The 12,089-nt window shown below is 43.1% G+C and overlaps 2 non-coding genes across 2 annotated transcripts; both read left to right on the top strand.

Annotated features, from left to right (window-relative positions):
- The first annotated feature begins 754 nt into the window (after nucleotides 1-754).
- On the top strand, nucleotides 755-874 carry LOC148165856 (5S ribosomal RNA). The gene has a single exon (XR_015771119.1). It is a non-coding gene; the product is annotated as a 5S ribosomal RNA (ribosomal RNA).
- A 10,666-nt stretch (nucleotides 875-11,540) lies between these two features.
- Nucleotides 11,541-11,660, top strand: LOC148165855 (5S ribosomal RNA). The gene has a single exon (XR_015771118.1). It is a non-coding gene; the product is annotated as a 5S ribosomal RNA (ribosomal RNA).
- The last annotated feature ends 429 nt before the right edge of the window (nucleotides 11,661-12,089 follow it).

Raw genomic sequence — 12,089 nt, 5'->3', positions numbered from 1 at the left:
CCCTACTATTAGTCGACATTTCGAGCAGAAACTACGAACGTCGAAAGATTTAAAAAATGAAATATGTAGGTGTGCGTGCGTGCGTACTTACTTGAAACTTTTTTCTTGTTTCATCGTCGCACTGGAACAAATTAAATTTTAATGCAATGTAAACGCGACCACACTTTCGACGAAAACATCTCTATGAATCGAACGACGTCGGAAAAAGAATAAATCGAGAAGAGAACAAATCATGAAACAACACACACCCACCCCGCCCGGCCCGGCCAGAGTGGTGGGAATTTCGATGAATGAACAGACAAAGAAACCAACTCTGTTATCAGTTCTAAGAAAGAAAGCAGGTAGCGGCGGCGGCGAACCTTCGACCGTACTACGGTCAGTTCATGAATTAACCCCGTCCGTTCGGAGTTTATTCATCTCCGGTCCGTGTCGGCGTTTACTTCAAGTGGGTGCTATTTCCATCTAAGCAAGCAAGTGAGTAAGTAAGTTCTCAAATTTTAAATTACGTTAATCGCAAGTGACTCGTTGAGATCGTCAAACGAACAATTTAATTTAACGCCTCATACGAGTTTTTTTTTTTCTTCATTTTGTCGCAAAAAAAAAACTAAAAAACGACTCGCAAAAAAAAATTATTTTTTTTTCTTCTTTTAAATCTTGTACATTTTCTGACATGTGTACCATCGAAAAATGTCACATCCAAACGATCGAACAATCACAAAAAATCGTCAACGTACCATCTTGGAAAATTTTACCAGGCAACGACCATACCACGTTGAAAACTACCGGTTCTCGTCCGATCACCGAAGTCAAGCAACGTCGGGCGCGGTCAGTACTTGGATGGGTGACCGCTTGGGAACACCGCGTGCCGTTGTCTCTACTCTTTTCTTTTTTTATTAACATTTCTGATGTCAAACTTTTTTTAAATATATTTTTCACTATTTATATTTTCTCTCAGGAACTTATATAGTATGAAGACGAAAATTTTTAATTCGTTCGAGTTGAATTTGTGGTTCTGAAAAGAACCGATTTTTTTTCTTTTTTTTCCAACCAACTTCCAAGCTGCTCGAGGAGGATTTATTTTGAACTGGTGTATTTGGTGACGGCCTTGGTTCCTTCAGAAACGGCGTGCTTCGCCAATTCACCGGGCAAAAGAAGACGCACCGCCGTCTGGATCTCCCTGCTGGTTATGGTCGAACGTTTGTTGTAATGAGCGAGGCGACTGGCTTCAGCAGCTATACGTTCGAAGATGTCGTTCACGAAACTGTTCATGATAGACATAGCCTTGCTGGAGATACCGGTATCGGGATGGACCTGCTTCAACACCTTGTAAATGTAGATGGCGTAACTCTCCTTCCTCCTGCGCTTCTTTTTCTTGTCGCTCTTCGAGATGTTCTTTTGAGCTTTTCCGGCCTTCTTGGCCGCCTTACCGCTGGTCTTGGGTGGCATTCTCTTCTAGTCGTCGAGTTAAAAAAACGTTTAAAAACAGAAAACGAGACAGACACGACGTGCACGTTACGACGAGTATACTCGATCTAAAACGCCGCACACCTAAAATCCCTCTATTTATAACGAGCGAGCGACAAACAGGCGCTCCGCCTTAGTTCGTCGTTCGACCATTGCCCTAACGAGATGGCGCTGTACCGACCATATAAATTTCTAGCCTTCGCCGCGTTCGGCATTTATTTCAAGCCGTACGTTTGTCAGTGCGCTTCGTGTCAGTCGCAGTAGGTGTTTTGCTGTTTATATCGTATAACAACATGTCCGGAAGAGGAAAAGGAGGTAAAGTGAAGGGAAAGGCGAAGTCTCGTTCCAGTCGTGCCGGACTTCAGTTTCCCGTCGGCAGAATTCATCGTCTTCTGCGTAAAGGAAACTACGCCGAAAGAGTGGGTGCAGGTGCTCCCGTTTATTTGGCGGCCGTAATGGAATATCTAGCCGCCGAAGTTCTCGAATTGGCAGGAAACGCCGCCAGAGATAACAAGAAAACCCGTATCATTCCGAGACATCTTCAATTGGCTATAAGGAACGACGAGGAGTTAAACAAGCTCCTTTCCGGCGTTACCATCGCCCAAGGCGGTGTCTTGCCCAACATCCAGGCGGTGTTGTTGCCCAAGAAGACCGAAAAGAAGCCTTAAATTTAATTCTTCGCCGCCGTCATCTCGAACGAAAAACAAAAACTTTTATAAAAACCATCTTCACATCGGCCCTTCTCAGGGCCAAAAATTCAACTCGAACGAATTGATTTTTTCGCCAAAATACAACAACCTATGAGAATCATGTTAAAAAGTCTTTTAGATATTTTAAAGTTAAACCGATCAATTAATTCATTATACGAGCGTAGACTGAACGGAAGATTTTCGATTACATTCAACCAAGAAAGATGATTTTTACGACTTTTCATCGTAATTTTTAGAAAAATTCAATGCCCGACTAAAGCACGAACTCGACAACTCTATCTATAATAATTTATTGATTATCTAATTCAAGAAACATTCCGATTCGTCGTAAATTTCTTCACATTTCGCACATTAATCTGTTAAGAACATACACACACACACCGGTCGCCTATACGTGCTCTCCGTCTCGATAATTTCTTGCAGCAGCAGTCGTCAGCGGTGAGCCGTAATACTACAATCAATCGTTTTATTTGCTATGAGATTTTGTTTCAAGTCACGTCTGAGGAGAGTAACTCTACCCCATATTGGACATAACCTCAAATATACTCTTCGTGGCAAAAACGTTCTTTTAACGATGGTCATTCTAACCTAAAACTGCTGTCAAAATTGTCAAAGTCGCCGCCTGGATCACAAATTAAAATGATCACTCACTCCGTACGATTTTCATTTCGATTTGAAGACAAACACACAATTGAGCAACATATTTAATTCGTTTGATTTATTTTGTGGTTCTGAAAAGAACCGTTTTTTTTTGTTTGTTTGTTTGCTTGCCTGCGGGGGGTTTGTTGTTATTCCTCTGAGGATGCGGATACACGTCATAAAATGATAAAATTAACCGCCGAAACCGTAAAGGGTACGACCTTGACGTTTCAGGGCGTAGACGACGTCCATGGCGGTGACGGTCTTACGTTTTGCGTGTTCGGTGTAAGTTACGGCGTCACGGATGACGTTCTCGAGGAAGACCTTCAACACACCTCTGGTTTCTTCGTAGATGAGACCGGAAATACGTTTCACACCACCACGACGAGCCAATCTTCTGATCGCCGGTTTCGTTATACCTTGGATGTTATCGCGTAGAACTTTGCGATGACGTTTGGCGCCACCTTTTCCCAATCCTTTGCCACCTTTACCACGACCGGTCATCTTGATAAAATTAGGAAATTCTTCGTACAAAACGACGTAGCTTCGACCAAGTTCGTTATGGAACTAACGTCAAAATTTCCAGTTCCAGTTCCAGTATGTGTCCTAGTTTAGCAAATCGAAGAGAAGTCTTCATGTATTGCCCATTTTGTTATTTGGTTTTTTTTTTTTTTTTTTCTTTGGTTCTTGGGACTTGTTTATTCCGTCAGGGCGGTTTTTGGCTTCTTGTGCCTTCTTTGGGTTGTTGGGTCGTATTCCGTTGTTTCTTGTATTGTTGGGTTGCTGTGAGATTGCATTTTTTCAAAAACGGATTTTGCTAGTTTCTTCGTGTGTTCCTCGATGGTGGGTTGATTGGTTTCTTTGTGGAGTTGTTCGTTCGTGATATACCATTCGGCGTTGAGGCATTGTCTGATTGTTTTATTTTGGACTGTTTGAACTTTGTGTAGTATGTGTTTTTCTGTTTGTATCCAGCATGGAGCTGCGTATGTCAGTATTGGTCGGATGGTGGAGTTGTAGATCCTTAATTTGTTTGTAGGGTCCAGGTTGTTTTTAGCATTTAGAAGTGGGTATAATGCTGCTTTGGCTTGTCTGGCTTTTTTTGTGGTGTTGGCGATGTGCTTGTGGAATTTTAGTTGTCGGTCTAGAGTTACGCCTAAGTACGTGACCTCGTTGTCCCATTTTATTTTTGTTGAGTCTATTTCGATGTTGTTTGTTGGTTGACCTTTGCTTTTTCTTTTGTTGGGTTGGAAGTAGATTGCTTGGCATTTGTCGGGGTTTATCTTGATTTTCCATAGTTTGGTCCATTGATTTATTTCGGTGATGTGGTTTTGGAGCAGTTTTGTGGTTTCCCAGTGAAATTTGGACGACGCTGTTATTGCAGTATCATCTGCGTAGATTGCTAGATGAGTTTTGTTTGTTTTCGGAATGTCGCTGGTATAGATGTTGTAGAGCAGGGGCCCAAGGACTGATCCTTGTGGGACTCCCGCTTCGATGGGTTTGATGGATGAGTTTTGATCGTTTACTTTTACATGAAATGTTCTGTCTTCTAGGTAGCTTTGGATTAGCTTAATGTATGCCAGTGGGACTTCTGTCTTAATCATTTTGTAGAGGAGGGCGTTATGCCAAACTTTGTCGAAAGCTTTGGATATGTCGAGAAAAACGGCACCGGTGCATTTGGAGTTGTTAAAACCGTTTAGTACATTTTCAACTATTCTAAGTATTTGGTGAGTGGTGCTGTGACCGCTTCTGAATCCGTATTGCTCGTTGGGGAGAATTTTGAGCTCTTTTACGATGGGAATTAGTCGGTGTTGGATTATTCTTTCAATAAGTTTGCTTAGAGATGGTAACAGACTGATTGGTCTGTAGCTGTCAGCTTTGGTTTTGGGTTTGCCTGATTTGTGTAGCATAATTATTTGTGATTCCTTCCATTGATTGGGGAATTTTCTTAATTGAAGAATGGTGTTGGCGACTTCTACGATTTGTTGTACTGTTTCTTTTGGTAGGTTTTTGAGCAAGTTGTTTTTGATGTTGTCTTTTCCAGGGGCTTTTTTGTTTTTTAGTTTCCGAATGAGATGGGAAACCTCTTCGTGAGTTGTAGGTGGAATGTCGTAAAGTTCTGGGATTTGAAGGGCGTGCTTGACTACTGTGTTGATTGCATCATTGTGGTCCGGGTTGGAGGTTGGGTTGTTTTGAAATTGTTCAGTCAGGATGGAGGCAAACAATTCTGCCTTTTCGTTGTCTGCTGTTAGTGTGCCGGTAGGTGTTACAAGGGGAGGTATGCCCTTGCGGTTCTTTTTTGATTTTAGCGCTTTAATGATTTGCCAGGGTTCGCTGATTCTGTCAGTAATGTCAGCCATTTTCTTTTCCCATTTTGCGTTTTTTTGTTGGATTAAGTAATTATGTAGATCGTTGTTTGCCTTGTTTAGCTTGGTTTTGTCGTTCGGGGCGAGCGTTCGTTGCCAGTGCTTCTTTGCGGCTCTTTTTGCTTTGATTAATCTTTGAAGTTCTATTGGTTGCGTTTGTTGCGCGTTTGGTGTGACGACAATTGTGGTCGCTTCTGCAAATGCGTTGGAAATATTTGTTTCGAGTTGGGCTGTAGTGTGTTCGAGTTCCTCTTGGTTTTTGGGTTTTGTAACTGGGATTTTGCAGAGTATGTCTTTAAAAATTTTCCAATTTGTGAGTTTCTTGTTGGGGAGGTGTTCTTCTTTCTCGGTTTCGATGTTAATGTGTACCGGGTTATGGTCACTTGAAAGGTCTGGGATTGCGTAGATGGTTAATTGTTCAGAGATGTTTTTTATTATTGCGATGTCTAAAATATCAGGAGTTGTGTTGGCACTGAAGTGTGTTGGATCGTTGGGTGCAATGACGTTTAGGAGTCTGTTTTCAGCGTAGAGACGGAGATTTCTACCTTTGGCGTTGGTGGAGTTACAATTCCAATCTGTATTTTTGGCGTTTAAATCACCTGCTGCTATCGTTGGTGTGTTTCCGTTGAAAATCTGATCAAGGATTCGTTCGTTTAGGTTTTTGTGTGGGGGAGAGTAAACAGAGTAAACTCTCATTTTATTGTTTCTGTTGTTGATTTCAATACCGATGGCTTCGATGTCGTCGTTTTCTTCTGTAGGGGCTAGTTCTTGATGGGTAATTTGTTTTTTAATGAGGATGGCTACGCCGCCACCTCTGCGGTTTTGTCTGATTTTTGAGTACGTTCGGTAGTTAGGGAATGAGATGTTGTCGCAGTTTCGTAGGTGCGTTTCCGTGATTAAAATTATGTCAATTTTATGCTCGTTGATGTAGTTTTCTAATTCAGGTTTTTTGTTTAGTAGTCCGTTGGCATTCCAGGTTAGTAGTTTAAGCATGTTGGATGTCATGCTTAAATCAGCGAAATAATTTTGAGGATGGTGTTGCTAAAAGTTGTTGATTGTTCTGGGGTAGGCTTGAGCTCGCTGTACTGCACGAGCAGCGTGGCTAGTTCGGTGGCGATTTCTTGCTTTTTATTGTGTGTTTTGGGTGTGGAGACAGTGTTTGTTGTTTTTTCCTGGCGGGTTTGTTTCTGTATTTCTTGAATCGAGACAATTTCCGGTTTAGCTGTTACGCCCCAAGCAGATGCGGTGGAGGCGGCGGTCCTTTGTGGTCTTTTTTTGCACAGTTTGGAGATAGAGGTGTGTTCACCTCCACAATTAGCGCATTTCGCGGGCGTGGTCTTTTCTTTTGGGCATTCATGGGTGCTGTGTGGTTCAGCGCATTTCATACACCTAAATTCTGTGTTGCAGTTACGCTGCACATGTCCGTACTTTTGGCAGCGATGGCATTGTATAACATTGATTGATCTTAAGGGCTCAAGTTTTATATTTAGGCAGTTTATTGCCTTAATGTTGTATATGGATTTATATTTGCGTTCTATTTCAATTAGAATCATTTGTATCGGTTTTCCGTGCTTTCCATTCATCCTGGTGATTTTTTCCACAGGGTAGCCCTGTTCTTTCAAATCGTTTATAATTTCTTCGTCTGACATTTCGATGGGGACGCCTTTGGCGACGATTTTTAAATGTTTTTCTTTGGTAAGCTGGTGAGTATAAAACTCATACTCATTTTCCTTCATTAATTTGTACATTTTTCTATAATCGGTTATCGTCTGCGGTTGGATTTTAATCCCGGTTTTAACCGAGGTTGCTCTGGAGTATTGTATTTTATTGCGCACGAGTTTTGCGGAGACTTCGGTCCATTTATTTTTAGTTGTTAGAATAATCGGGGTAGTGTTGTTTTGCTCGTCTTCGTTCTCAGTTAGTAGAAGATCGTATGGATTTTTTGTGACGAAGTTTTGCTTGTTTGAGTAATTAAAAGTAGATTTGCTTACTTTTTTGGGATGAATGAATTCGTCCTCCTCTCGTTGTCTTTTGGCGTCTGCGTTGGGAATTTGGGATGAGATTTCTTGTTCGTAGTTGTTGAGACTGGCGTTTTCGGATTCAATATCCATGAATCGCATTTCGTTTCTTCTCTCAATTGCGGCTTCGATGAGCCTTTCGAGTTCAGCGGCGTTGAGGTCGTAGATGGACGGCCTGCTGGGACCGTCTCCATCCATTTTGGCACTTTTTATGTTCACTGTGTCCTTTTTCACTGTGTGCTCCGAGAGCGCCACACTTGTTAACTTGTGTCACTCACTGTAACTGTTTGTGAATTGCACTTTCTATGTCACTTTGAAGAATTGAGGTTGCACGGATGCAAAATTCAGAACTGCTAGCACGATACGTACGCATCGGTGGCCGGTTTCAGAGTGTCAAAATTTCATTCCGCGGGACTATTTATAAGTTACGGCAGCTCCACCTCGCGTTAAAAACGAATCCACCAATGGCGTCGCCGTATGACTCATCGAGTTTATAAAACGGCCGTTGGCGCGACGAAAATTTTCAGTTGACTTTCGAACGTTCGTACGTACGGTCGGTCGTTCGGTCGAAGCAAGCAAGCAAGCCACTACCTACGTTAATTCTTTTCATTTGATTCATCCGATATCCGAGATGGCGAGAACTAAACAGACGGCTCGTAAATCTACCGGTGGCAAGGCACCTAGAAAACAGTTGGCCACGAAGGCGGCCAGAAAAAGCGCTCCCGCCACCGGAGGTGTCAAGAAACCTCACCGTTACAGGCCCGGTACGGTCGCCCTTCGTGAGATTCGTCGTTATCAAAAGAGCACTGAACTTTTGATCCGCAAGCTGCCTTTCCAACGTCTCGTCCGAGAGATCGCCCAAGATTTCAAGACCGATCTCCGTTTCCAAAGTTCGGCCGTGATGGCACTTCAAGAAGCCAGCGAGGCTTATCTCGTCGGCCTCTTCGAAGACACCAACTTGTGCGCCATCCACGCCAAACGTGTCACCATCATGCCGAAAGACATCCAATTGGCGAGACGCATTCGTGGCGAGAGGGCTTAAATTTCCTCCATCCATCCATCCATCCATCCGATCCGACCATCTAGAATTAACAAATTCTTCATCTTCGAAGGTGTTAAAAGAAGAAAAAAAAAATCGGTTCTTTTCAGAACCACAATTATTTTCCAACGAATTGAAAATTTATCGTTCGCGCATGCAACTTTTTGAGATTGAAAAAAAAAAAAAAAAAAAAAAAAGTTAGGTTATGTGATTTATTCACAAAATTCGTACTTACATAAAACGATAAACTTTTGCTTTTTTCTTTCACATTAAATTTTCTTTTAACTGAGACTATTTGAAACATTATTATATAATAAAGTTTATCATTCTTTGTAATAACACTGTTTCGACAGTCAAATGAATAGACAAGAAAATCAAATGAAAGTATGTATCTCCTCAACAGAATGTGCATTGTCCAAGCGAATCTTTCGTTCGTTTCTTGAAAATAATTGTGGCCCTGAAAAGGGCCATTTATTTGTATCGATGGTGCCCCTACGTCGATATATACGATCGGAGCACGTTCCCGAAACCACCAGGACGTCGTCGTCGTTGAAAAAATTAAATCATCGTCGTCGACTTTTCACTTCTTTCTCTTGGGTGAAGCGGTTTTTTTCGCTTTGACGGTGACGGCTTTGGCCGTTTTCGGTTTCGGCGCTTTCGGTTTCTTGGTTGGACCGGCCTTGTTGGATTTCTTCGCTTTCGATGGCGTCTTGGGTTTGACGGGCGATCTGGAGGCGGCGCTGGCTTTCTTTTCGGGAGCGGACGCAGCCTTTCTAGCCTTCGATACGGCGACGCTCTTCTTTTCGGCGGCAGTTTTCTTAGACTTGGCCGAAGCGGCGGGGGCGGCCTTCTTACCGGCTTTTGAGGCGGATCCTTTTTCGGCGGACGTCGGCGCTGACGCGACGGAACGTTTAGCAACGCCCGTCTTCTTGGATTTCGCCGATGACGACGCGGTCGCAGCGGCAGATCTCTTTTTCGTGGCGGACGGAGCCTTAGCTGCACCGGTGACGGCAGAAGCCAACTTGAACGAACCGGAAGCTCCTTTTCCTTTGGTTTGGACCAACGAACCGGATGCGACGGCGCCCTTAAGGTACTTCTTGATGAAAGGCGCAAATTTTTCCGCGTCGACTTTGTAGTTGGCCGCGACATATTTCTTGATCGCCTGCAACGAAGAACCGCCGCGTTCCTTCAAGCCTTTGATGGCGTTGGTGACCATCTCCGAAGTGGGCGGATGAGAAGGTTTGCTTCTCGGATTTTTGGGCTTCTTCTCCTTCTTCACCGGTGAGGAGCCGGAAGTGGCACCGGCGACCGTCGAAGCTGCTTGATTTTCTACGTCGGCCATATTTTCGTCTATCGCGCGCGCGTTTTTTTCTTTTTATTATAGGTAGGCTTATTCTTCGGTGAAAGAACGAATGAACTTTACAGAACGAATTGGGCGCCAAAGTCAAAGTGTTGGCGCGTTCGAAAACGCGCGGACCGCGGACTAAACGAGAGCCTTCTCGTCGAGTTAGAAAATTCAGTGGGCCTCGAATACAGGTTTCGCGTGATGGCATCGTTCTCTTTACGCGAAGATCACCGCCTCCGGGTGCGGGAACATGAGCGATTCGGTCGGCGATGGCCTCCTGAATAACCTCAAGTTTTCCCGGACGACCAGCCGACCTCCAAAAGCGAACAAGGACCGATCGAACGTCGACTCGAACAAAGACCCTCCGAAACAAGGAGATGACATCCAAGTTCGACGCCGACGTTACGCGTTTTCCACGAATAACAGGAAAGTTCCGCTTTCGACCAGACAAACTTGGAAGCATCCTCTACAAGTTTCACGAACGAATCGGTCGAAAAGTACGTGCGATCTTTTCGAAAATCGCCTCGCAAAGAGACGCAGCACGGATCGGAGCGACGACCGACGAACCTGCAGAGTGTAGGAAAAAAATTCACAAACGGTCGAAGATGACGTCCGAGAAGGTCGAATTTTTTCAAGAACGAAGATAAAACCTTCGCCTTTCGTAGGAGTTGATTTTTGAAAACGATCTTGACGAACAGGTCGGAAAAAAAACGATGTCAATTTCGGACTCGACCATGAGAAACGAATTTGTACGACGAACGGACTTTTCGAACGACTTTTTTCGCAAAATCGACATTTTTTCCTCAAAAATTACCTCACACGACGAAATCCCATCATCGAAACATCACCGAAAACAGTTTTGACGGCGAAATTCTCGTCAATTTTACGAAAATAAAGGGAAAATCAGACGGACCACCGTCGAACATCCAGCGACGGGAACGGACGAGTTTTTTAATTTTTCTTGCCAATTCATTGCGAAAGAAGCAATTTTTCTCGACGAAACCATTTTATAATCATAAAAAAAACTCCCCAAACACCACAAACCAACAAAAATACGGAAATCTTGCATTGTTTGCATTTTTCAGACACTCTAAATAAAACTACGTCGATGTCGGCGGATTTTCAGTCGGTCGTCGGTCGACAGAAATCCAACGAAATTTTCATTTGTTCTTCTCAAAAACGAAAAACAAACAAATCAACAAAACATTCCCTACTATTAGTCGACATTTCGAGCAGAAACTACGAACGTCGAAAGATTTAAAAAATGAAATATGTAGGTGTGCGTGCGTGCGTACTTACTTGAAACTTTTTTCTTGTTTCATCGTCGCACTGGAACAAATTAAATTTTAATGCAATGTAAACGCGACCACACTTTCGACGAAAACATCTCTATGAATCGAACGACGTCGGAAAAAGAATAAATCGAGAAGAGAACAAATCATGAAACAACACACACCCACCCCGCCCGGCCCGGCCAGAGTGGTGGGAATTTCGATGAATGAACAGACAAAGAAACCAACTCTGTTATCAGTTCTAAGAAAGAAAGCAGGTAGCGGCGGCGGCGAACCTTCGACCGTACTACGGTCAGTTCATGAATTAACCCCGTCCGTTCGGAGTTTATTCATCTCCGGTCCGTGTCGGCGTTTACTTCAAGTGGGTGCTATTTCCATCTAAGCAAGCAAGTGAGTAAGTAAGTTCTCAAATTTTAAATTACGTTAATCGCAAGTGACTCGTTGAGATCGTCAAACGAACAATTTAATTTAACGCCTCATACGAGTTTTTTTTTTTCGTCATTTTGTCGCAAAAAAAAAACTAAAAAACGACTCGCAAAAAAAAATTTTTTTTTTTTCTTCTTTTAAATCTTGTACATTTTCTGACATGTGTACCATCGAAAAATGTCACATCCAAACGATCGAACAATCACAAAAAATCGTCAACGTACCATCTTGGAAAATTTTACCAGGCAACGACCATACCACGTTGAAAACTACCGGTTCTCGTCCGATCACCGAAGTCAAGCAACGTCGGGCGCGGTCAGTACTTGGATGGGTGACCGCTTGGGAACACCGCGTGCCGTTGTCTCTACTCTTTTCTTTTTTTATTAACATTTCTGATGTCAAACTTTTTTTAAATATATTTTTCACTATTTATATTTTCTCTCAGGAACTTATATAGTATGAAGACGAAAATTTTTAATTCGTTCGAGTTGAATTTGTGGTTCTGAAAAGAACCGATTTTTTTTCTTTTTTTTCCAACCAACTTCCAAGCTGCTCGAGGAGGATTTATTTTGAACTGGTGTATTTGGTGACGGCCTTGGTTCCTTCAGAAACGGCGTGCTTCGCCAATTCACCGGGCAAAAGAAGACGCACCGCCGTCTGGATCTCCCTGCTGGTTATGGTCGAACGTTTGTTGTAATGAGCGAGGCGACTGGCTTCAGCAGCTATACGTTCGAAGATGTCGTTCACGAAACTGTTCATGATAGACATAGCCTTGCTGGAGATACCGGTATCG

Source organism: Gnatocerus cornutus, unplaced genomic scaffold (assembly GCF_029298725.1).
Source record: "Gnatocerus cornutus isolate USDA-ARS CGAHR unplaced genomic scaffold, icGnaCorn1.1 ctg00000169.1, whole genome shotgun sequence".
NCBI classification, from domain to species: domain Eukaryota; kingdom Metazoa; phylum Arthropoda; class Insecta; order Coleoptera; family Tenebrionidae; genus Gnatocerus; species Gnatocerus cornutus.
The sequence above is the reverse complement of the archived record's forward strand: the minus strand, read 5'-3'. Positions and strand labels throughout refer to the sequence as shown.